The following is a 21,121-nucleotide window of genomic DNA, read 5'->3' as shown; positions in this document are numbered from 1 at the left end:
CATTCTGTCACCCAGGCTGGACTGCAGCACTGCAATCTAGGCTCACTGCAGCCTCTGCCTCCCTGTCTCAAGAAATCCTCACAAGTAAGCCTCCCAAGTAGCTGGGAATGACAGGTGCATACCACTGTCACGGGCTAATGTTTTGTATTTTTGGTGGAGACCATAGTGGGGTTTCACCATGTTGCCCAGGCTGGCCTTGAACTCCTGAGCTCAAGCAATCCACACCATGGCCTCCCAAAATGCTGGGATTCAGGCATGAGCCACCATGCTTTTAGTCTTTTTTTTTTTTTTTTTTTTTTTGAGACAGTCTCACTCTTGTTGCCCAGGCTAGAGTGCAATGGCCGATCTCGGCTCACTGCAACCTCCACCTTCTGGTTTCAACTGATTCTCCTGCCTCAGCCTCCCGAGTAGCTGGGATTACAGGCATGTGCCACCATGCCTGGTTAATTTTGTATTTTTAGTAGAGACAAGGTTTTACCATGTTGGTCAGGCTGGTCTCGAACTCCTGATCTCAGGTGATCCACCCTCCTTGGCCTCCAAAATTGCTGGGATTATAGGCGTGAGCCACTGCATCTGGCCACTTTTAGTCTTTTTTAGCCTTTTAATCTTTAGGAGTCTTTCTCTTTCCCTATTTCCACCCTGCCCACGCCCCTGTACTATTCGTGGAGGAAATCAAGTTATTATTGTTCCTGTAGTGTTTTTTCTTTTTTTTTTTTTAAGTCTGGATTTTGCTAATCATATCCTCATGGTGTCAGTCTAACATGTTCTTCTGAATTGTATTTCTGGTAAACTAAAAATTAGATCTAGAGGCTTGATCAAATTCGGGTTCAATGTTATTTTACTTTATTTAGGGGAGAGGGAATGCCATGGTTTGAATATGTCCCCCAAAGTTCATGTTTTGCAAACTTAATCCATAATGCAACAGTGTTGAGAAGTGGAAACTTTAAGAGGTGATTAGGTTATGAGGGCTGTGCCCTCATAAATGTATTAATGTCCTTACTGTGGGGGTTCCTGATAAAAGTATGAGTTTGCCCCCCATCCTCCATCCTGCCATCTTGTGCACACACATGTGTAAACTCTTGCCTTTCTGCTATAGGACGACGCAGCAAGAAGGCCCTTGCCAGATGCTGAGCAGAGGCCGGCACTATGCCCTTGGACTTCCCAGCCTCCTTAACTGTGAGCCAAGTAAATATCTTTCCTTTATAAATTACCCAGTTTGTGGTGTGCTGTTACAGCAATACAAAATGAACTAAGACAGGGAATAAGACTATTTCTTCTTCATTTATTAGCTGAAATATTTCTGTAAGAAAAACTTTCCTCAACTAGTGGCCCGGTGGCAAACAGCACACAGCACAGGCAGGATAAATGCGTGATTCTGTCTCTCTATTAACACATTGAAAATAATGACTTAGCTCCCTGTTGTCCTCCAAAGGAGACCAGTGTTGTTGTTTATTTGGTTGTGTTTTTTGGTGTCATTGTGAACTTAAGGATTTTAATAAAAACAATATATTCTTGATGATCTAATTATTTCATTTTTTCCATCTTATTCAGGTTGGCTGCTGAGTCCTTCTGATCTAGCAGTCCTAATACCTGAGTCCGTAACAGTAGACTTGGGTCTCTAATGGTCTTCAATAGTTTTCATGCTTTCTTGTATAACAATATATTCTAGGTTAATACATCTAGGCTGATACATCAAATCAGCTCCTTCTATCAGGAGCCTGGTTTTATTTTAACTGGGAAATGGCATTTGGAGAATATAATCTGAGCACTGGAGCTGGTCAGTGCTATTGAGATAATCATTGTTTCTAACCTTTTCCAGTGGATAGAGCTACAAAATATATCTTCTCTCTCTTTTAAGCATCATAATAACTTTCAAAATAAGCCTTAATTTTAAAATGAAAACTAAATTATTTATTCCCACTTTTCTGAAGTTTTTAAAATGTTATTTTTAGTTATGGAATAAACTATCATCTAGTTATAAAACTATAGGCTGGGCGCAGTGGCTCATGCCTGTAATCCCAGTACTTTGGGAGGCAGAGGCAGGCAGATCATGAGGTCAAGAGATCGAGACTATCCTGGCCAACATGGTGAAACCCTGTCTCTACCAAAAATACAAAAATTAGCCGGGCATGGATGCACATGCCTGTAGTCCAAGCTACTTGGGAGGCTGAGGCAGGAGAATCGCTTGAACCTGGGAGGTGGAGGTTGCAGTAAGCTGAGATTGTGCCACTGTACTCCAGCCTGGGTGACAGTGAGACTCCGTCTCAAAAAAAAAAAAAAAATATATATATATATATAATATATATATACATATTTTAAAATAGAGAAAGTAAGTAGAGACACTAATGGACCTCAGATTGAAAGTTTACCATTTTGCCATATTAATCTCAGAGTTCCCCACGTCTTTTTTTTTCTTAAAGAATAAAGTGTTACTGAAACAGCTTAAGTATCCAATCTGTCATTCATTTATCTGCCCTCCCAGAAGTAACTGTTGTCCTAAAGGTACTGCTTGTCATACCTCTGCATGTTTTTCATTAAATATATTTCAGTACACATGTATTATCCACAATTTATGGGCTCAATGAGCGTCTTCAATTTTTTATTTTGAAAAACCCTATTTTAAAGGAAAGTTATAGGAAAAGCACAATAAACACCCATCTGTCCTTCATCCAGATTAATCATCATTAACATGTTCACGCACTGTCTTTGCTTACCTCCCTCCCCTATGTATGTATTCACACACACACATTTTTATTTGTCAGAACCATTTGAAAGTCATTTGTCAACACTGTAACACCTTACCCTCAAATACCTCAGCCCCCATCTCCTAAACACCAGGGCATTCTCCTGTATAACAAAATGCAGTTATCATTCTCTTGGGAGTTACAAACATTCTTATACATGGCACTACATTTTAGGTATCTTTCAGCCCCTTATTGTTTCTTTCTTTCTTTTCAAAGAGATGAGGTCTCACTATGCTGCCTATGCTGGTCTTGGGGAACTCCTGGGTTCAAGTGATCCCACTGCCTTGGCCTTCCAAAGTGCTGGGATTATAGTGTGAGCAACTGTGCCCAGCCTAGCCACTTACTTTTTCTAATGAGTGTTTTGGAATTTATTCATGTTAATACATGTAGACCTGAGTTAATTCATTATATTCTACTATATGACTATATTTATTTATTTAATACATAGATGGCCACATATGTTGTTTCTAGTTTATGCTACTGTAAACGTTGCAGCAAGGAATATTCTTGTTCATGTCCCTTGTGCTCATGTGTAGTAGATTTGCTGGGTCATAAGATATGTGCATCTTTGATTTTACTAGATATTGCCAAATCATTCTTCAACATAATACGCAAATGTGTCATTTATTAACAAACATCTTCGCCAACACCAGTATTCTTAGACTTTAACTTTTGCCATCTCATTGTTTTAGTCTGCATTTCTCTGATCCTGCTTCTTTCTTTCAATGGAAAGCATACAACAGCCTTTTCTGGGAAAAAAAAAAAAAATTATTTTTTGAGATGGGGTTTCACTCTGTTGCCCAAGCTGGAGTGCAGGGGCACAATCATGGCTCACTGTAGCCTCTAACTTTTGGGCTCAAGCCATCCTCTCACCTCAGCCTCCCAAGTAGCTGGGACTACAGTTGTATGCCTATTTTATTTTATTTTTTGTAGAGACAGGGTCTGGCTGTGTTGACCTGACTGGTCTTGAACTCCTGGCCTCAAGTGATCCTCCCGCTTCGGCATCCCAAAGTGTTGGGATTACAGGTGTGAGCCACTGCTCCTGGCTCTGAACATCTTATGTCACCGTTATGACCGTCCATCACAGGGTATCCTTTTATTTTATTACTTCTCATATTTTCCCCTGCCTAGATGGTCAGCTGCCACCTAATCTGCAGATGACTGCACCATCCAATAACCAAGCAGTTCTTCTATCAAGTCAGGAAAAGCCTGGGTAAATATCCAAGGACCTCTCCTAGAGGTAAAAATGCAAAAGCTTTAGGAGAGAACACTATCACCAGTTTTTTTTCCCCCACCATTGGAATAAAAAGACATTTTAACTAAATATTTCCTAGTTCATGATTTTAATACAGATGTTCGGAACCACTAGAAGTCAGATAAGGTTGGGCGTGGTAGCTCATGTCTGTAATCCCAGAACTTTGGGAGGCCAAGGAGGGCAAATCCCTTCAACCCAGGAGTTCAAGACCAACCTGGGCAATGTGGTGAAACCCCATCTCTTCAAAACATACAAACATTAGCCAGGTGTGGTGGCATGTGCCTATAGTTCCAGTTATTTGGGAGGCTGAGGCAGAAGGATTGCTTGAGCCCAGGAGGCGGAATTGCAGTGAGCCAAGATCATGCCACTGCACTCCAGCCTGGGTGACAGAGCAAGATCTTGTCTTAATAATAACAATAATAATAATAATAATGATAGATAAATAAAATAAATTAAGTTAGAAAAGTGTGGGATGCATTTGAGAACATTTTTAATCACAAACAGCTAGAGTTAATTATAGTGCTTTGAAAAGGGAGCATTTATTGTCTGGAAAACCAATTTCTTAAGAGATATAAGACATATATAAGAAAATTTCACCCTATAAATACATAGTGAACACCTCTTGGGCATTCTTCTAGGCACGGGAGAAGAGGACATAATTTTTGATCCCAAGGAATTCCATGGTCTCATGAAGAAAAAAACAAGAAAAAAATTATTTTGATAAAAACTGGTTAGACCTAATTTAGTGCTAGTACAAGCTGAGCATCCCTAACCCCAAAATCCAAACTCCTAAACGCTCCGAAATCTGAAACTTCTTGAGTACTAACATGACACTCAAACGAGATGCTGACTGGGGCATGTCAGATTTTCCAGTTACAGATGCTCAGTTGGTCAGTATAATGCAAACATTCCCAAATCCAATAAGAGTTTCAAAACTGCAAAACACTTCAGGCCCCAAGCATTTTGGATAAGGGATACTTGGCCTGTACAGGGTATTGGGGGAGGGAGTACAGTAGGGAATCATGGGCAAGGAACATGCTACTCAGTGGCAGGTAGGGTGTCAGTAAACTCTCAAAAAGAAAAGTGCCTCAACAGCATCTTGGGATCACTGGTGAGGATACTGGTCAGCAGTGGAACATCCGAGTCTGTACGGCTTAAGAGCACGGTGCCCATGGGAAGAAGCTGGGACACGGGCTGTGACACTCCAATACTGTGACATGAGTAGTGAGTGACATCAAACATGAGCAGAATGTGTCTTCCCTCTTTTGAACTCATTCACTTTAAACAAAGACCTTGGAAATTAAGAGTGTAGAACACCTTGATTTCCTTCTTCTGTGAACAAATTGTTCTGTTTCTCAGAGTGCTTCAGCTGCAAGTCAGTATAACTTGCCAGGTTTGCTTCAATCTTACCTACCTCGTATTTGTAAATATCAAAGTTAGGAAGTTCACAGGCTTAGGTGAACTTACAAACATTTGTTGTAGAGTGAAAATGGCCATAATGTATACACTTGTTTCAAGTTGACACTCTTAGTTTGCCAATGTGGTGAGGGCTGGAGGTGTCTCAAACAATGCCTCATATTCAACACACACATGGGATTCCCCTTCTGAATTGGAGATGGCTTGCCTCCGAAGACTTCTGGTAAATCACCACATTCTGGGGACAACGAATGGGGTCATTAAGAAGGCAACTCTTCCTTGCTGGGACACAGGGAGAGGAAGGCTTGCATCCAGGTAGTACTAGAACCCATGCTTGGACTCTCTCCTGCAAGGCTCAGATCAAACATCTCCCCAAACCCTCTGCCTCCTTCTCCAAGCTTGAGTAGCCCCTTTCTCAGGTATTGCAGGTGACATTTTATTCCACTTTGTTGGCACTCATCGCAGGTATTGTAAAGACTCATGTTCCTGTTTGTTCTCTTACATTGTAAGCCCTGGAGGGCTGGGACCCTTTCATGCTCTCCTTGGTAACCACAGAAGGTGTTTGGTAATTGCTAACTGGAGAGAGGGATGCATGCACACCAGGCATTCTTCCAGGGCTGGGAGGAAGGGGCTAACGTTGGTCTGATTAATTTCCCAACATACGCATTCTAGAAGCAAAAGGAAGCATGGAAATGTTTGTGGGCTGGTATGTTTGTTTCTATCTTATTTTACTTTCTGAGGCAAAATAAAAAGGGTAAGATGAACTGAGTTAACTTAATATCACCAACCGCTCACTGGAAGTTGTTTGGAATCCATCGTTTCCGAAAACTCCAAGCACAGCAGGGCGCGAGGTTCCCAGATGGCAAGTGGGCTGTCGGGTCTTCATGGGCAGCGGAAACGGGCAAATTGCATTTTGCACAGTCACATACCTTCTCAACAGAGCCCAGCTATTATTTCCTCACCAGTCAAGTGATGCAGGGTGGGGGAGGGGGGAAATGCTGCCCAGAGCCAGGGGAAGGAAAGGCTGGGCAGGCAGGGCCCAAACTTGCTCATACTTTGTTAGCGCTCTTTCTTCCCTTTTGAATAAAATCTGCATTCCCTTTCTCGGAGAAGGGCAGCCGGGCTCCCCACCTAACACAGCCCTGAATGCAGTGGACTTGGTGCCCCAAAGCCAAGCTCCTCAAGGAAGCTGAACCCAGGCCAGCATCAGCACAAGAAGAGAAAGGGAGATTGTCCCCCCGCCCAGCGCCAACATTTCATTCTCTTCAGAGGCCTCAAAACCCTAATTTGACCACAAAACCCTGGCCTCTGGTGTTTCTGTTATGAGTATCGGATTCCTTCGGCTGAACTTGGCTGTTCACTGCCTGAACAAATTACATTAACAATACAGAGAAATGTATACAGGGCCTTAAAAACACTGCTGAGCAGGGACCAAAACAAAGACAGCCGTGTCCTAGCAACAAACCTCACCACCACCACCATCCCTCCCCCTCAGCAGCCTTGGGCCCTGCCAGGGATTGTAAGCCATTGAGCTCCGCTCTTCTCTGCAAACAATTAGGGACAGAGAAGTCACAATTACAGATGGGATTTACAGCCAAAGGAGCAATCTATAAATCACAGTGCTCCCACCCCCGGCCATTCCCAGCCAGATAATCAGAGCCAGATGTTCGGCACAGCTGCTTCAACGTGGGTACACTGTTGGCCAACTCGACCATGCTCCCGCTCTGAGAACCAGCAAAGGCTCCAGCCAAGCCATTCTACCAAGCCAGAGGGGGCCTCTGCACCCTGGAGCCCGCCCAACTGTAGGAAAAGTTGCATCGTGTGGGAACTGTTTGTTGAAGCCATTGTAGAGGTACATCACTGGCGAGGGTATGTGGCTCCCTGGAGTTCCCTGGAACGCTGCACAATTTCGTGATAGTGGCGACAATGACAATCAGCATCTTTAGCATTTATTGATCACTTGCTACAGACTCACCACTGGGTGGAGCACGTTACAGGTACTCCTTTGCTAAAGAACACTCAAGAGTTCACCCAATTCACAAAGAAACGGAACCTGAGAGAGGGCAACTGTTTTTTAGAAGATCCTGGTGTTAAAGTGGCAGAACAGCAATTCAGAGCTGGATCTGCTTGACCTTGATGCCCCAGGAAGCTCATCTAATTGTAGAGGGATGGACAGACTCTGGTTTCAGGGCACAGGGCTGGAGTTTCCAAATTACTCTCTTGATGGTCAAACTAGGAAGAGACTTGCCATTATTTTACTCTCCATCGCTGGCTGGTGTTTTAAATGTCTGGACTGAACCAAATCAGGTTTTTAGCACCTAGGACCAGGGGACAGCAAACTCCAAATAGGGTAAAAGCTAAGTTATTCAAATGCTGCCAAGGTGTCTCTGTTCACAGTCCACCTCTATGCATATTTTTTCTTTATTGTTACTTATTCACTGAGATATAGCATATATACAGTAAAATGTACACATCTTTTTTAAAACTCGGGGAGCCCCCGCTACTAGAATAGGTTCAGAGCGATTCCCCACATCTTAAATGTACAGCTCAATTAATACATCTGTATAAACTTGTGTCACCACCATCAGATCAAGATACAGAACATTCTAGAACCATTCTAGAAGGTTCTTGCATATACTGTCCCAGCCAACATTCCTCTGCCCCCAAGGTAACTCCTACTCTAACCTTTATCACCATAGACAGTTTTGTTTTTGAGCCTTATTGTGTCTTGTTTTGAATATACATGTCTTTTGTACAGTTTTGGTTATTCTCAGGGTCAAATCACGGCTCCCAATTCAAAACTACCAACAATGAAAACTCGAGATAACACAACTAGTTCTATCAACTGGCACTGGCTTTGGGAGATGATTCCACAACATCCCTAACGCCTCCTCACGGGACCCTGCTTCTGGTGACTAAGACTGCCCCTGCCCTCAAGGGGCAGAGAGGCCCCAGGCCATTTGTCTTCGAGCATCACCCGGTAATCGAATCTGGTAGTAACAAGCTGTGTTTACCCCTCTTGCCACCCGTCATCCTTGACATGCTGACAGCCACCATCTTTCACTCCTCAGGAAGTGCAGCAGGGCATGGAGGATGTGGCTATGGCTCTTCACGGGAGGGGGAGGATGACACGGGCTGGAATGCCTGGGCTCCCTGACACAGTTCAGGCTGCTGAGCACAGCACTCCCCGATCATCCCTCACGCCTCTCACCACCCCGGAGGTCCTTGGTGGCTAAGTCGGGGTGTTCCGGGGTGAGAATGGCAGCAGGAGCATCTCACTGGGGTGGGAGGAAGCCCGCCATCCATGCACAGTGGGACACTCTCTGGATCCAGTCTTTAATTCAGAAATCTGGACAGAAAGCTATGCAAGATATGGGGACAGTGGGTTGGAGCTGTGAGATATTTCAGTCGAGATGACACAAAAAGAGCTAGCACATCAGAGAGATTCTGAGAAAAGAAAACACACTCCTGGGTGCTGGGAGGAGGGTCATGGGCAGAATTTTCTTTTCTTGGCCTTCTCTCCACAGTCTTGACCTCTCCCGAAAGCGCAGTACTGCCCACCTTAGCTCCTTGGCACTGCCCCAGTTTCACTTCCCAGGGTGGTTATTTTTAGCTGCCCCAAGCACCTGTTTGTTTCCATGACTGTTGAAAATTCTAAATGTGTTGGCATATTATGACACGGGACATTTCCAAGGGATCTAGTGCCATCAGCCGGAAATGGCAAATCCTTAGGAATTTTCATTCTCATTCAAGTATTTGTGGCTGATACATAAATACAGTGACCTTACCTTCCAATAAAACCCCAGGGCATGGGACTCCTCAAAGGCTATTTTTGGGTATTACTTCTAAGTGTGAGACAATCAGAGAGGTGTCACTGGGATGTGGAAACTATAGAATTATAGGATATTACTGATTTGTGGGGAATATGTCTCATATAATAAGGACCACCAGAAAATTCAGAACTTAAAATCAGCATAGACACAGGCTACTCTAGAGTTCCGCATTTCGAAGTTTAATACAGTCCCTTCTCATGGCTGCTCCCACCCAAAAAGGAGGTGAGGTCCATTCATGCACCTGGCCCCCAAACCCTCCCCTGCTCCAGCCACAGGGAAACTGGAGGCTTCTCCTCCCCGTCTTTGTGCTCCCCTTCAAGGCGTCTTCTGGGCCTCCCTTGGGTCACTACTCCAGTCTTGCACAACCCCTTCTTACCCCACCCCACACCTCACCCACTTCCAGGACTCCGCCAGATAGATTTTCTAGATTCTCTTCTGCCGAGGGACAAGGTTTTGTCATGGTCGAGTCCCAGGAGACATCTTAGGGCCATTCCACTTCCCACTCCTGTAATGACACAGAAGGGTCCTCTGACCCTCCCCATGTCTCTGTTTGGACCCCACAATGACCCTGCCCACAGCCTGCTCAGAGGGTTAATCTCGCTGTCCTGAAGAAGACTGTGCATGCCCAACCTGGGGGTGATGACATCCTTCCTCAGGGGTCCAAGACACTGACGTGCACCAAGGCCCAAACCCATCTGCAACTCACACAGAAACAAAAGAAAACCCCTTAACAGTCATAAAAGGACTCTGCTGACAGCCACTTGACACGGTGCACACCTTCCACCTCTGCGCTTTTACTTTTGCTGTCCCCCTGCCTAGCATGGCTCTTCCCTCAGGCAGTTCAGGCCCAATTCAAAAGACAGCTCCTCTAAAAAATCCATCAATCCCCAGGCTGCGATGAGCTTTCCTTCTTCCAACCCACAGAGCAAGCACATGAATGCTTCCCAGGGTTGGGCAGAGAGGAGTCAAGATAATAACAGCAGCCACAATAATAATTATCAGGTGCTTCTGGCCTTTTACACAGACCGAAGCTCAGCAAATCCCCACAACAAGATCAGGACATAGGTACCGCCGCTGCCCAGACGCACAGAAGAGGTCAGGTAACTTGCTTGAGGTCATGCCACCTGGTAAGTGGTGGGTCCAGGGTTTGAACCCAGCCCCACTCTTAGCCCAGACACACCACAGAGCTCTGCAGGAGGGGTGGCCACAGCCCATGTGGGGGCTGCTGACTGTTACCATGCAGGAATTTGAGCCCATTCTTGCCATACCTCCTGATTTTTCGAGACAAGCTAGAAGTCTGGATTTTTTTTTTTTTTTTTAAGATGAAGTCTTGCTCTGTCGCCCAGGCTAGAGTGCAATGGCGTGATCTAAACTCACTGCAACGTCTGCCTCCTGGGTTCAAGCGATTGTCCCGCCTCAGCATCCCAAGTTGCTGAGATTACAGGCGCATGCCACCACACCCAGCTGATTTTTGTATTTTTACTAGACACAGGGGTTCATCATGTTGGCCAGGCTGGTCTTGAACTCCTGACCTCAGGTGACCCACCCACCTCAGCCTCCCAAAATGCTGGGATTACAGGCATGAGCTACCATGCCTGGCTGAAAGTCTGGATTTTTACATGACTTTTTTTTTTAACTTTGTAAAATCACTGTTCCTGCCCCAAATCACAGCTACAAGGGATTTGGGCCCGTGGGCACAGGTCATGCCTGCTTGAAAGACCAGACCAGGCACTGCCATGTGGGGTCTCCCCTGCTGTGGCCTGGAATTATGATTTCTATGTCTGTGGTTTCAGAAACTCTTCTTGCCTAAATTATAAGCTAGGTGAGGGCAGGGAGCAGGTCCTATAATGCATCAATGTTTTGTGAAATCCCACATAGCTGTTGGCCCTCCTGGGAGGCACAGGGAGAGACTTACCTTCATGGAGACCCCACCACGAGCCAGCACTGGATGAGACCCTTCCCATGTGTTGTCTCATTTAATCCTCACAATGACCTGTTGAGGTTGGCAATACTGACCCAGCTCTTTCTTTTTAAACCAGTGAAGATCTGAAGATCAGAGAGGTTAAGTCTCTGACTGAAAGTCACAGACATCAGGGGCAGTGCTGTGCACACACCTTTCAGCTCAGAGAACTGATGTAAATATTGTAGTCTCCATGTTGGTGGTTCCAGACAATTCCTCAATTTATTAATAAGGAGGAGTTTATGTTTGGCAGGATCTCACCAGAGACATGCCTATCTCTCAGTACATAAGAAAGCACTTGGATCCCTGGATACCTAAATTCTCAGAGCTCTCAGGCCACTGTTTGCCTTGAAGACAGAAAACCGCCCTAGAGATGAAAGCTATTCAACAATGCGTACTGAATCCCCACTGTGTGGCCTGTTTTATGAGTGCAGAAGTCAAGGGGCCTCTGGGAGACAGACCCATCCTGCTGTGTGACAGGAGGCAGTGCAGTGTGGGTGGTGCCTCGTGCAGGTTCCTGGGCTCTGCCACCTGTTAGCTATGTGAGCCTTGGGCAGGTTGCCTCGATTCTCCACACTTCATTTTCCCTCCCTGTAGGTGGAGGTAATGAGGTGATGCTGACCGAAATCGCCACCTCACAGGGCTGTTGTGAGGATTAAACTAGTTGATATACATGTTTAGAATGATGCCAGGCACATGGCAAATACTCTGGAAATGGCCATGTTATTATTTAGAATACTAAGTCGCCACTCCTTTGCCACTCCCCATGGAAGAAAGAGGCCCTAATAGACAAGGACAAAGGGCTGGGAACAACCTGGATGAACCCAGCCCTCCCTCCACACTGTCGTCTGAAAATTCCTTCAACGGCCTGGTGAAACCTCTTCCTCCCCCATGGACGAGTCTTGGCTATGATGGGTTTTCACTTGACTCTCTTGGGTTTTCCAGGTAGACATCTGCAATCCCAGCACTTTGGGAGGCCGAGACGGGCGGATCACGAGGTCAGGAGATCGAGACCATCCTGGCTAACACGGTGAAACCTCGTCTCTACTAAAAATACAAAAAAAACTAGCCGGGCGAGGTGGCGGGCGCCTGTAGTCCCAGCTACTCAGGAGGCTGAGGCAGGAGAATGGCATAAACCCGGGAGGCGGAGCTTGCAGTGAGCTGAGATCCGGCCACTGCACTCCAGCCTGGGCGACAGAGCAAGACTCCGTCTCAAAAAAAAAAAAAAAAAAAAGACATCTGCAAACTGTGATAGTTTTACCTTTTCTTTTCCAACCTTTGTCGTCTTGGCTACTGTGCCAATGCAAAACCTCTGTCCCCCTCTCCTAGCCCTTCACACTTGTCTACCTAGCACCAACCCCACGGCACTAGTGGAGATGCCTGCCAAGGGGAGAAACTACAGAGCTCCAGCCAGGGGCCATAACTGTGCTGGGCCCTCAGCCTCCTCAGCAGGGCAGAAGGTAGAATGGAGATGAGGATGCCCATGAGTGTGGGAAAGGGGCCAGGCAGAAACGAGGCCTCTCAGAGCAGGCAAGGGGAAAGGCACAGCTGGGTTACTACAAGGAGCCAGTTAATGGTAGCATGGCTGGAAGTGTTCCCCATGGGGCCTCACCCAGAGCTGGGGCTCAAGAAATACTGCTGAATCAACACTGACCTGTGAAGACTATATCCAGTTCCCCATGGGCACAACCTAGGTGGGGCCCTTCTGAATCCTTCTCTTTGCCAGGATTCTAAGAATATGGAGATCCAATTACCTTATATTTTACCAAGAAACACCCATGTCTCAAATAGATCTCCCTGCTAAAAAATGAAAACAGTTTCCTAATTCATTAATATTCTATCTGATTTCCCTGTCGGGAACCACCCCAGATCTGCTAAATTAGACTCCCTGGGAAGGGGTGATAGGACACATTTTTAGAGAAAATAAATCACCTCTTAATCAGGAAATGCAACAGCTGCCTCAGTGGGTTTCTATGCAAAGATGTCGCTCCCCATTGCCTGCGTGTATGTGCGTGTCAGCCCTGGGAGACAGCCCCTCAATTCCAATGCTGCACCTTCTGTGCCTTGGAATGGGCCCAGGAGTCCGCATTTCGACAAGCACCTGTGATGATTCTGAATCAGGAGTCTGTGGACCACACTCTGAGAATTACCGCCCTGACATTTTCCAGGTTTGAAGTTCCTGAGCATCTTCTGTGTAGTTTCCCAATCTCTCTTCTCACCCAAGATGCTCCTTAGGACACTGAAGTTTCCAACTGCCTTTTCAGAGCATAAGCAATGGGCAGCCCACAGGAAAAGCAGCAGGATTCCCAGCAAGTACTGGCACTGCCACTGAAACACCCAGTTTGGAAAGGGCTGCAGAACGGTCAGCTAAGCCTTTCCATCTCATGCATGTACCCGAATAGGACAAGTGCCACCGCCTCACATATAACTGTGTCCACAGTTGCAGGCAAAGGAAGGTGAACATATCACTCAGGCCTCCACGGACCTTTGTGATCCCTCCATTGGAGACAGCAATCACTTTCTTCTTTGGGCTACTGCTTAGAGATATACTGCCTAATTCGCTCTCTAGCCTAACTTACGAAGGCCAGCTTGTTCTAAGGGCCTCCCTGGAAATCGGTAACAGCTTGCCTGCTACCTGAATTGGATATGTAACATTTGTCTGTCCTACTTGGAGGAAATGCTTACAACCAGACCACCCTGTTTTCATGTGGCGCCTTTCAGATTAAGAGAAATATTTGACCCCATTATTCTATGACTCCTGTAAAATCCTACAACAGATGCAGAGAAAAACGTAAAGAAATCAATGACATATAAATGAGGCTGAACCTGCCAAGCCCAGAATGTTTTGTAAAGTAATCTTGTTCTTATTAATTTCATATGGTCTCTGAAGAGGAGAAGTAAAAAAAAATTACATTTTTCAAAGATCTATTACTTCCTTAAGACAATAAAAAGTAAATTGGAGATATAAAAAATGTGGCCCATAAATATCTTTTTCCCACTCTGGAATTGTCCCTTCCACAAAAAGAGGCAGCTCCCATTCCCATCCTCCCAGGGACCCTCCTCCACTAAACCTGGTGTATTTAGCTTTAGATGTGTGGCAAAAACTAAAACTGCACCATGAGACAAGATAGACACACGGACAGAATTCACTCTGAAAACATGGAACAGTGAGAATTTAGCCATGAATTAGATATGGCTCATCCCTTCACTTCTTTCGGGTCTCTGCTCAAATACCACCTTCTCCATGAGGCCCTTCCTGACACACATGCACAACAATATCCCCACCTCTTCTCTCTACCTGCCTTACTCTGCTTTATTTGCTCTATTTGCTCGTGGTGCCCAACCCCACCTGACACGCTGTACACATATATCTCTCTCCCCTGCCGGAAGGTGACTTGAGAGGTGACATCTGATTCACTGCAACAGGCCAGTACTAGAAAGTACCCCATACTCAAGTACAGATGTTTCTCCACTTACAATGGGGTACATCCTGATAAACCCATTGTAGGTTGAAAACATACTAAGTCAAAAATGCATTTAATAGGCCAGGCACGGTGGCTCACACCTGTAATCCCAACATTTTGGGATGCCAAGGCAGGCGGATCATGAAGTCAGATGGAGACCATCCTGGCTAACACGGTGAAACCCCATCTCTACTAAAAATACAAAAAATTAGCTAGACATGGTGGCGAGTGCCTGTAGTCCCAGCTACTCAGGAGGCTGAAGCAGAAGAATGGCGTGAACCCGGGAGACGGAGCTTGCAGTGAGCCAAGATGGCGCCACTGCACTCCAGCCTGGATGACAGAGCAAGACTCTGTCTTTAAAAAAAAAAAAAAAAAATGCATTTAGTAGAACTAACCTACCAGACATCATTGTTTAGCCTAGCCTACCTTACACGTGCTCAGAATACTTACATTAGCCTACAGTTGGGCAAAAACACCTACCACAAAGCCTTTTTAATAATAATGTTGAATATCTCATGTAATCTGTTGAATACAGCACTGAAGTACGGTTTCTACTGAATGTGTTTTACTTTAGGACTATCGTAAAATCAAAAAATTGTTCGGTCAAACCATCATAAGTTAGGGGCCATCTCTATTTGGTGAAAGAACTATTCCATCTGTCCATCCAGCCACCCATCTACCCTTTCATGTTCCATCTACCCACCCTTTAGTAAAAGCTAATGATGAGTGAGGCACCACGATGATCACTTTATACACGCGTGAAGAGAACAGACACAGTATTTGCTCTTGGAGGGACAGCTAGCAGGCAGCTGTGTGTACAAAAAAATACAAAGCTATGTTTCGGATAAGTGCAAGGGTATTATCCCATACTATTCATAAAACTGTAATTTTACAAAGCCTTTTTTTGGATGGTATTTTGGCAGAATTTATTAAAATTTAACAAGCTAGCTGGGCATGGTACATGTGCCTACAGTTCCAACTACTTGGGAGGCTGAAGTGGGAGGTCTGCTTAAGCCCAGGAGTTCAAGTCCAGCCTGGGCAACATAGTTAAGACCCTGCCTCTAAAAAATACAATAAAATAAAATGCACACATACCATCAGACCCAGTAAATCTGCTACTAGGAATCTATGCTGGAGAAAGACTAGTTTGGGCATACAAAGGTGTGTTCAAGTATGTTCTTTTTTTCTTAACATGTCTACCAATATGGGAATGCTTACAAGGTACATCTCTACTATGGAATACAACACAGTGGCTAATTAGAATGAGGCAAGCCCATATGTACTGATCTGGAAAGGTCTCTTGAGATACCCTATTAAGTGGGGGGAAAAGCAAGTTATCAAATAGATAACAGAATCCTCTTCGTGTTAAAAAATACACAAAATAGGCCGGGCGCGGTGGCTCAAGCCTGTAATCCCAGCACTTTGGGAGGCCGAGACGGGCAGATCACGAGGTCAGGAGATCGAGACCATCCTGGCTAACACGGTGAAACCCCGTCTCTACTAAAAATTACAAAAAACTAGCCGGGCGAGGTGGCGGGCGCCTGTAGTCCCAGCTACTCGGGAGGCTGAGGCAGGAGAATGGCGTAACCCGGGAGGCGGAGCTTGCAGTGAGCTGAGATCCGGCCACTGTACTCCAGCCTGGGCGACAGAGCGAGACTCCGTCTCAAAAAAAAAAAAACAAAACAAAACAAACAAAAAAATACACAAAATAATACATAGTAGTTGTATGTATATATTCAAATCAGCCAGGAAGAACACACACCAAATAGCAGTGAGAGTACAGTGGAGCTAGGCAGAGAGGGGAAAAGAAAGTCAAGGAAGAATTTCATTTTACTTGTACTATTTGAATTTTTTACTTCCATTAGCAAGCACCTCTTTATTAAATGTAGAAAGAATGATGAAATAAATCTTTTATTCAGTTGATATATTTGAGTGTGACGTGAGGTAGGGATCTAACTCCCCTTCCAAACTGCCCCTCCCTGTATAGTTTGAGTCTGTTTAAAAGATTTCTCTTGCGTTCTTTTGGTCTATTATCACATCATTATCACTTGCAGTGGCTTTTATAGGATGCTTCAACATCGTTTTCAAAACTCTTAAAGGTATCTTTTAATTTTTTTAAACTTCTTTTTAATCTATTTAGAACTTACTTTCTTCCCTTCCTTTTCTTTCTTCTTTTTTTTTTTTTTTTTTTTCTTTTTTTAAGACAGGGTCTCAGTCACCCAGGCTGGAGTGTAGTGGTGTGAACATGGCTCATTGCAGCCTCGACCTCCTGGGTTCAAGTGATCCTCCCACTTCAGCCTCCTGAGTAGCTGTGACTACAGGCACATACCACCATGCCTGGCTAATTTTTTAATTTTTTTGTAGAGATAGGGTCTTGCTATGTTGCTCAGGCTGGTCTTGAACTCCTGGCCTCAAGTGATCCTTCCACCTTGGCCTCCCAAAGTGCTGGAATTACAGGCGTGAGCTACCATGCCTGGCTGGAATTTATTTTCTTCTATGGTATACATTTTCCATTTAGCTGAGTCTGATGTATCCATAATCCAAACTTGCATTTCAACTAATCTTGGTTATCTACCAAAGAATTAAGATCTTTAAAAATATGACAGAGTTGGCAGCTCACCTGTGATAGAGTCATGCAATGTTCTGTCATGTTCATTAATCTGATGTTAAGATACACATAATACCTCAGAAATCAGTTCTAGCTTCCCAATGTTAGAAAGGCTATTAAAATTGACTGAACATAGAAACCATGGAGAACACACTTTAACCTTTCATAAGAGTTAGGAGGTACTTTAGGTTCAAATAGGCCCTTAGAGTCAGTGTTTATCTCTCAATTGAACCTCACAGCACCTAACATGCCTCACCATTACAATAAGGGACTGGAGCTCCCAAGCCCCATGGCCTGCTCCAATATTCTAGTATGATCAAGTTATCTCACATAGAATGAAGCAGGACTCCTACCTTTTCGGGGTGATAAAATCTACCTAACACTGTACGTAAAAATTAACTCAAAATTGATCAAAGACCTCTAAGAGCTGAAATTATAAATCTCTTAGAAGAAATTAAAGACATATTTTTTATGACCTAGGACTAGGCAGTGGTTGCTTAGATATGACACCTAAAGCACAAATGATAACAGAAAGTATAGCTAAATTAGACTTCATCAAAATTAAAAACTTTTGTGCTTCAAAGAATACTATGAAGAAAGTGAAAAGACAACCCACAGAATGAGACACAATATCTGCAAATAATGTATTTAATAAGGATCTAGTACCCAGAATATATAAAGAAAGAGCTCTTGCAACTCAACAATAAAAAGATAAATAACTCAATTTTAAAAGGTCAAAAGAGCCCGGGCATGGTGGCTCATGCCTGTAATCCCAGCACAGCACTTTGGGGGACCAAAGCGGGAGGATCACTTGAGGTCAGGATTAGAGACCAGCCTGGCCAACATGGTGAAACTCCATCTCTACTAAAAATACAAAACATTAACCGGGCGTGGTGGCATGTGCCTGTAGTCCCAGCTACTCAGGAGGCTAAAGCAGGAGAATCACTTGAATTTGGGAGGTGGAAGTTACAGTGAGCAGAGATCACACCACAGCATTTCAGCCTGGGTGACAGAGTAAGACTCCATCTCAAAAAAATAAAATAAAATAAATAAATAAATAAATAAATAAATAAAATGTCAAAAGACATGAATAGACATTTATCTAGAGAAGACTTAACAATGGCCTATAAATACATTAAAGGGTACCCAACATCATAAGGCATCAGGTAAAGGTAAATCAAACTACAATGACATACCACTTCACATCCATTAGGATAGCTATGGTCAAAAGGAGAGAAAATAATGCCAAGTGTTGATGAGGATACAGAGAAACCGGAACCTTCATACACTGCTGGTGGCAATGTAAAACGGGGTAGCCCTTTTGGAAAACAGGCTGGCAGCTCCTCAAATGATTAAACATAAAGTGACCGTGCAACCCAGCAATTCCACTCCTAGATACACAGTTGACCCTCGAACAACACAGGTTTGAACTTTGCAGATCCACTTATATGTGAATTTATTTCAATAAATATATTGGAACATTTTTTGGAGATTTGTGACAATTTGGAAAAACTTGCAAACTACGTAGCCTAGAAATGTTGAAAAAATTAAGAAAAAGGCATGTCATGAATGCATAAAATATATGTACATACTAGTCTATTTTATCATTTACTACCATAAATCTATTATAAAACATTAAAATTTATCAAAACTTTTGCACAAACAGACTGTACATGGCACCATTTATTGTCAAGAGAAATGTAAACAAAGATGCAATATTAAATAATCACTGCATAAAATTAAATACAGTACATACTGTACGACTGTAATAATTTTTTTGTTTTTGCCTTTTTTTTTTTTTTGAGACGAAGTCTCACTCTGTAGCCCAGGCTAGAGTGCAGTGCTGTGATCTCGGCTCACTGCAACCTCTGCCTCCCGGGTTCAAGTGAATTCTTGTGCCTCAGCCTCCTGAGTAGCTGGAATTACAGGCACGCACCACTGCACCAGCTACTTTTTTGTATTTTTTAGTAGAGACAGGGTGTCACCATGTTGACCAGGCTGGTCTTGAACTCCCAACCTCAGGTAATGCACCTGCCTTGGCCTCCCAAAGTACTAGGATTACAGGCGTGAACTACCGCACCTGGCCACTACTGTAATAATTTCATAGCCACCTCCTATTGCTACTGCCGTGAACTCGTGTCACAGGTATCCAACGGCTAGATGCTAGTGATCTCTATCTGAGCAGTTCATCTCTCCAGTAAACTGCTTATTCCAGTAAAAAGTGATCTCTTGCGGTTCTCATGTAGTTTTCATCATGTTTAGTGCAATACCGTAAACCCTGAATAATACCATGTGCCCCATATGAAGTGCCACTAGTGATGCTGAAAGTGCTCCCAAGGAAAGAAAAGGGTGATGACATTACAGGAAAAAGTTGAATTGCTTGATGTGTACCAGAAATTGAGGTCTGTGGCTGTGTGGTTGCCTGTCACTTCAGATAGACAATTCGTCTTGTAGACAGACAACGTAAACTTACGGTATTAATACAGTATTTTCTCTTCCTTATGGTTTTCATAATAACATTTCCTTTTCTTTAGCTTACTTTACTGTAAGAATACAGTATATAATACATATAGCCTACAAAATAAGTTGTTAATTGACAGTAGGCTATTAGTAGTTCAGTTTTGTGGATCCATAAGTTATACACGGATTTTCGACTGCAGGAGGGGTTGGCGTCCTAACCCCTGCATAGTTTAAAGGTCAACTGTATACCCAATATAACTGAAACCATACATCCTTACAAAAACCTGCATGCGAATGCTCACAGCAGCACTGTCCACAATAGCCAAAGAGTGGAAACAACCCCAACGTCCACCAACGGATGAACGGACAAACAAAATGTGGGATATCCACACGATGGGACATTATCCAGAAATAAAATGGAATGAAGTACAGATACATGCTACGATACAGGTGAACCCTGAAAGCGTTATGCTACGTGAAAAAAGCTAGACATAAAAGGCCACATGTTGTATGATTCCATTAGATGAGATGCCTAGAATGGGCAACTCTATGGAGACAGAAAGTAGAAGAGTGGTTGCCAGGAGATAAAGGAGAGTGACTGCTAACAGCTAAGGGTTTTTTTCTGGAATTAGAGAGTGGTGGTGGTTGCGCAACTCTGTGAGTATACTAAAGCCACTGAATTGCATACTTTAATAAGATGAATTTCATGGTATGTGACTTATATCTCAATAAAAAAAAGATACATTTTTCAGCTCTTAGAGAAATAAAAAAATTATCTTGTATAATATTTCTAGAAATAGATCTCAATCTTTATATCCAACTGGCATACCCCAACAATGACTCCCAACTCTGGCAGCCCACTAGAATCACTCGGGGAGCTTTTAAAAACATACAGATGCTTGGACCTCCTTCCTAGATATTATGATTTAATTGGTCTGGGGTGGAGTTTGGGGACTGGTGTTTTTCAAAAGCTCCCCAGTTGATTCTAATGTGCAGCCAGAGTTGAGAACCACTGCCCTAGAATTTGAGCTTTTCAAAGAGTCCCTGGTGTTGGTTTAGATATCTGTTATTTCATCCTTTCTCATAAACATGAGACAAACACAATTTTAAATGGCTCATGGTTTCTGGCTGTTAGAACTCCGTAGAACTGGGATTTTATTTTATTATCTTTTCCACAATTTTTTTTTATAGAGAATCTTAAATGCAAAATGGCTAAGACACATACTGAGGTCACCATTGTGAGCGGGGCAGGGATTGAATTACAGTTTCTTCCTTGGGAACCTAATTGAGTTCTTTTTCTAGTTACTCCAGCCTGAACCATCACGGACATTAGGGACACCCGCTCAGCACAGGTGGCAGGACAGGTAGCATCCTGGCACTG

At 43.9% G+C, this 21,121-nt stretch overlaps 1 protein-coding gene and 1 long non-coding RNA gene across 2 annotated transcripts in view; both read right to left on the bottom strand.

Moving 5' to 3' along the window:
- TCF7L1 (transcription factor 7 like 1) overlaps positions 1-21,121 on the bottom strand; it is a 176,144-nt gene that overhangs the window by 90,272 nt on the left and 64,751 nt on the right. The window lies entirely within an intron of this gene.
- LOC117062125 lies at positions 4,514-9,018 on the bottom strand. Its single transcript, XR_004428227.1, has 3 exons — positions 8,977-9,018; positions 5,467-5,653; positions 4,514-4,684 (listed from the first exon to the last, which is right to left on the bottom strand). It is a non-coding gene; the product is annotated as an uncharacterized LOC117062125 (long non-coding RNA).

This window comes from Trachypithecus francoisi, unplaced genomic scaffold (assembly GCF_009764315.1).
Source record: "Trachypithecus francoisi isolate TF-2019V2 unplaced genomic scaffold, Tfra_2.0 Lachesis_group17, whole genome shotgun sequence".
NCBI classification, from domain to species: domain Eukaryota; kingdom Metazoa; phylum Chordata; class Mammalia; order Primates; family Cercopithecidae; genus Trachypithecus; species Trachypithecus francoisi.
This window is presented reverse-complemented; position numbering and strand designations above follow the sequence as displayed.